Consider the following 6,000-nt stretch of genomic DNA (forward strand, 5'->3'; position numbering starts at 1 on the left):
CTGCAGGTTTTAAAAGCTGCTTTGTATAATCCAGTCTAATAAATAACTCTCTATAAAACTCAGCCCTCTTCTTTCTGTTCAGCCCTTTGTGGGCAGGGGAACGTATTTAATGAAGACTTAACAGCAACAAATAACACTCTATAAACTCAACTGCCTATTGATACAGATGTTATGCTGTAATTTCATCTTTTTTAAAGGTGGCATAAAAAGAGAGAACCTATAGTTGGGCTTCTGTCCCTTCCAGATTCCTTCCTATTGATGCTTCTGGGAGATCAGCTATCTTTAATCCTGAAATTTTCAAAGGCTTCCTGGCACACATCTGCATACAGATGCCAGGAATCAGCACACAGGCAGGATAATAAAGGCATTACATTCAAGTAGAGTAGAAAATCACAGCTGTGGTAAGCCTGTATTATCAATTGTGCCACATTCATAAATTAATAATTTGCATTGTATTACAGTCACATCGTTTCAGGAGCTTTAAATATGTCTATTCACAGATTGTGTGAAAAGTGTGCAAATAATTCCGCTGGGTTTGTCTTTTTACAGCCTGTCTTTGAGAAAAAAGATAAGAGAAGAAAAGTGAATTAGAATAAATAGCAAAAATGTTGCTTCCTTAAAAATAATTACTTTTTTCCCACTTTGAGAATTAAGTCAGAATATTTAAAATAGCTGCACTAAGTCAGTTCTTTGAATGCAAAATTAATATCCATAGTTGAGGCTGCAGAGTTTATAAAAGTGAAAACTACACAGTGCTTTCATATGTTTTCACATATGTTTTGGCCTATTCCTCTTTATTTTTTAAAAAAACCTGTATCATATCTGTGCTATTGTTGATGGTGGTTTTAACCTTCCTCTTCCATCGCTAAAAGAACTAAACATAGCTTTAATACCAGTTTAGAAGCCAGTGTTGTTGATTGTGAATGCTGTTGGATCTCCCAGTGTTGAAAAAAAACCCAAACCAACCCAAACAAAAAAGAAAAGTTCGTTAATCAAAAGGCTTACTGATGGAGTGATAAAGAGCCTGATGCACACACACATTTAGATTTGAAATCTTCACTTACAGGAATAATCAGTAGGATACACTGAATAGATGACATCAGAATCACAGGCATGGAGGGCTGAAAAGCACAGCAGGGGATTGTCTGTTTGAACTCTCGAGTTAGGACAGAAGGAGAGCACCAGGCACTGCCTGACTGGGCTCAGGGAGCTCCTGCAAGGGCAGAACTTCTCAGCAAGTCCTGCCACGTTGCTGCCCTGCCTGGCTCTCCTCTACTGTGTTTATTGTCTACAATTCCTTCCAGCCTTTCTGCATCAGTCATATTTTCTTAGCCTCTTGTCTTTGTTTCTTTCTCCATCTTCTGCATCTTTGGTGTTCTTAGATCTTTTCCTCCTGGGCGGCTTCTCAGCCAGGCATTTCTTATCCTGCACGTGTGCATTGGATTTATTGTCATTAAGTGTACCCTGTTGCCCTTGCCCCTAGTGAATATTCCACACAGAATCTTCCATTCATCCTGGTATTCTGAATTCTGATCCTTTCCTCCAAAGCATGCTTTCTTCCACTTCTCCAACCTCTGTCCCCTTGTCAATGCTTTACAGTGAGCTGTGCACATTTGGTAAATACACTCTCTATTCCAAGATGTTAAAAACACTGAACAGAGTATGCCTGGCTCAGACTTCTCTGGGATCCCTTCTGTCCTGAAGAGAAAATTCTGATAATGGTGAGGACTGTGGACCACATGGGAGATCAGGACCATGCTGGATCAGGTTGAAGGCATACCTGTCCTCTCCATGAAAATGGTCTGTGTACGAGATTACTCTTCCACCAGCACGGCCTTTTATTTTGCAGCAATTTGGATTTAGCAAACAGTTTACAAATGAGGCTGTGACACAGGATATTGTGCAAATCTGCTGTCGGTGACAAATTTCTTCATCAGTGTCAAGGTGCAACACATTTACTGCTTTACCTTCATCCTTATGGCCTGCTGCTGTATCAGGGAAGGAAGTTAAATAGTGTGACATGGTTTGTGACAAACCAAGGTTGACTTGTGTTTTATATCTGTCTATTTTTCTTCGAAGTTTCTGCTGTCTAATTGGTTAATAATTCATCTGGTGCCTTTCTTAGTTTGTCTGGTGTAAAATTCTGCCGATGACTCAAGACAAACACTAAGTTCAGCCTCTCATATTTATCTGGGACATTTTCAATCCTCTGTGAATTCTTAAGGCTCTAGCAATCCAGAAAGGTCTTTGCAGGATTTTTGCAAATTTGTAAGCTTAGAAGGATGAGGTCCTATCAGCATGAACACACCTAAATGTTTAGCAACATGTGTTGTAGCCAGTACTTCATCCTCCTTGTTGAAGTCAGTATAATTATGCATCAAGGCACACTTCACTTTTCTGGGGAGTGCTGAAGGATATATGGGACAGAAATATGTCAGTCATACCCCATACCCTTTCCTAGTTCCTAATGGGTCTTTGTAAGGGTGATAGAAAAATACCAGCGTGGCCAAGAGTTGAGCTGGCTTGGCTGCCACAATTAAATCAAACACGAAATGCTTCTTCAGACAGATCAGTAAAAAGGGAGCACAGAAGTAAGGAAACAGAATACCAGGAATGAAATGGAGATGAAATACAGTGGGGATAATTTAGTGACTCAGAATAGTAAAAAGGTGCTTAAGGGAATGGAGGCAGAGCAATTGGAGTTTCCGTAAGTGAGCTCTCAGCTAAACATTGCCTCCCCACTGCCATAAAAGGGAGAGGGGTAAACTGTGCCTATTTCAGGGCACTGAAAGGACCCAGAATGCTGATTTGCTCCAAATGCATTAGCAGGGATTTTACATATATCTGTTCAATTCAGGGCTAACTCAATGCAACTAAAGAATAATAAAGTTATTCCCCATATTCATAAAAAGGAAAAGAGGTGGTCAAATAAAAGGAAGGCATGATGGTTTGACCTCAACACCAAGCAAGATCTTAGAGTAGATTTTGAAGGAAAAAAATTATCAAGGACCTAGAAGTAAATTGATAGTGGGAAAAACTACAACATGGCTTTATCAAGGACAGATCATATCTGACTAACTTAATATCTTTATTTGATAAGATAATTGTCCCAGAGAGGAGTAATGCAGTAGACCTGATCTACCTTGATCAAAGTAAGTCAGTATATTGTTTGTTGTAGGAAGTTATTGAAGGTGGAAAAGATGAGCTTGAATGCAAGCACTGAAGGAGGAAGAGGAACTGAGTAAAAGGTTCTATTAAAAGATGGGTTGTTAAAAATGGACATATCAAAATGAAAGGAGTTTTCTAGTAGAATTCCTCTGGCACTGATCCTGGTGCTGATTTAAGTAGTATTTTTGAACTCGGTAGAAGTAGGAGAATGGGTATGGCATTAAACGATGATACAGAATTGGAATGACTGGTATATCAAAAAAAACAACCAAAGACCTCATGGACTGACAAAATGGAAACCTAATAGTATGGAAAGCAGAGCTAGGTGCTTGGGGATTAATATCATGTTCTTTGGGTATGACCCAGTGTCTTGATAATTGCTGTGGATAGTGAGGGAAGAGGTTTAATGCACTGATCAGCCGTGGAGTGACCGTGAGCCGTCATTATGTCACGGCCACAGAGCAGTTTCAGGCTGTATTAGATGAAGGATTTCCAGTGGAGACAATAAAGTGTTAATACTGCTTTACAAGGCGTTGGTAAGACGACTCTCAGAAGATTGTTTACAGTTCTGATGACCCACATTGATGCACAGCAGGTGCAGAGTGGGATGGTTAGGGGAAAGGAGTACCTATTTTCTCAGCTGAGACGAAAATAGATTATCTGGCAAAACCAAGCTTGAAAGGGCATATGGTTATGTCTTTATAAGTATGTGTGGGGGTAGATGTGAGGCAGGACGACTTTTATGTTAAAGGATAACACTATTTCAAGATCAGATACTTACAAACAATTATGAATAAATGAGAAATTGAAAAGAAAGGTTCTTGGCAATCTGTGCAAAGCTCTGGAACTGCTTACAGACAAGGTCATGGAGGCAGGGACCTGAACTACTTCCAGATGGAAATTTATAAATTAATAAAAGTGTATGTGTGACATGGTGAAGTGATCATGGGTCAGAATATAAAGTTTGTGATATAAAGCTTTGGGTACTTACTGACATTGCCAGAGAAGCTTAAGGGGAAACTTGTTTGTGTACTTTCCTTACAAAGTCCCTATAAAGAAATGGTTTTAACTGCTCCATGTGCCAACTCCTCTATTCCAGAAATACCAGGGCTTTTATGTTCCTTCTTGGTGCATAGTATAGGAGAAGGGGACTGCCCTTTCTTAAACTGTAAGATTGGCAGCAAGTAAAAATGGGGCAGTTTTTTGGGATGTCAGGTGTTACCTGGAGATAACCTGCTTACATGCTCAGGGTTAAACTGATCACCTGAAGGAGATTAGGAAGTATTTGTTGTCTAAGTCATATAGGTTGGGGTTAAGGAGGGTATTGTATTCCTCTCCAGAACTGTCTGGAAAGGGATGTGAGTTTTGACTTCATGAAATACCTGTTTTTGCAGACTGATAAAATGTGATTGGTCAGGAACTCTCATGACTAGTATCTTCTACTGTCTTACAGTGTTTTTCAGTCTTTTATTCTCCTGAGTTACAAGGGGGTGTGACTATAATGTAGCACATTATGCCAGTATCTTAAGTTTGATTCAATGTTTACTTTTTCTAATATTTTAAGAGTTTCCTCTGAATACGAAAATTTTACTTTTTTTGAGGTAGTGGGGAGCTGAGTAAGAGGCAGTCAAGGATACTTCATATGAATTGGTAAGTTTTGAAAAAGAAAAGGTTGATCATTTTTGTGGATCAGAAATTCCTGAGACCTCATAGAAGAAAAAGTCCTTTCATTGGTGATTCTAGCTCAAAAAAACTTAAAAAGCATGTTTTGTTAATTAAGATTCTCAGGGCTTTCTAGCTTAGATAGTACACTACTATACTTAGAGATGCCTCATCTTCTTGCTAAATGATTGAGGTTCTTCAGACTTTATAAAATCCACTTTATCATCGCTACAGACACTTTGTTTTTCTTCCTGTTTTGATTTCTTCTGGGAAGTAATACTTGAAAAGTGATAGTGCTTTATCTCATTAAATGTATAAGGGCTCTATGGCAATTAGGTTCCTAACTTACCCGTCATAGCTAAGTGGATACAATCAGAAGGGCTGTAAATGTATTGTATTTATAATGTTTAGTTCTAAAGATTGCTTTTTACATAAATATGGATCCTTAGTGGTGTTACAAATCTACCAGGTAATTCAGTGTGAATTAGTGACATACTGATGCTTGTAGTGGTTGTGCTGACATCTTTCTTGCCACTAATAAAAACAAGACACTCATTTTATCTCCCTCTTGCTTCTTGAATTCTGAATAACTGTACTTTGAAGCTGGGCAGTTTACTTTTAATAAGCTCTGCAGTGTTATCGATGTATCAGTTTTGGGATGGGGTTTATCTCTTACAATCCAGGAAGCTGAAGTTTGAAAGTTGTGGGGTTTTTTAAAGCACAGATTACTAAATGACAGTGCAATCTACTGCTACTCAGTCTGGCCCTCTCCTTTCATGTCTTGTCAAAGAAATAAAGTAGCAGATTAATAAGTCAGGTCAAGTCTAGTCTGGTTTGTTTTTTTTTTTTTGAGTCCTATCTTGATAAATTGTATTTTAAGATAAATTACAGATGATTTTATAAAAATATATTATTATATATATAATTATTATATGTGTCTTCAGTGAAAGATAAATTATCTTTCAATGAAGAGGTGGCCTGGACCATATATAGAAAATGAGTATCTCTAAACCTTCCAGTCCTCCATGTACTACACTTGTCCTAGCTGTCTGCTAGTGATGCAAGCAGCAAAGTCACCAAATAAGTTTTTCTGTGCTCTTCTTGTAGTTGTCTCTGTGGGGCCCAGTGTTACAAGACATGGACCTTTGTCAGAAACAGTTGGCAGTTTCA

This window comes from Myiozetetes cayanensis, unplaced genomic scaffold, assembly GCF_022539395.1.
Source record: "Myiozetetes cayanensis isolate MyiCay16 unplaced genomic scaffold, myiCay2020 scf10, whole genome shotgun sequence".
NCBI classification, from domain to species: domain Eukaryota; kingdom Metazoa; phylum Chordata; class Aves; order Passeriformes; family Tyrannidae; genus Myiozetetes; species Myiozetetes cayanensis.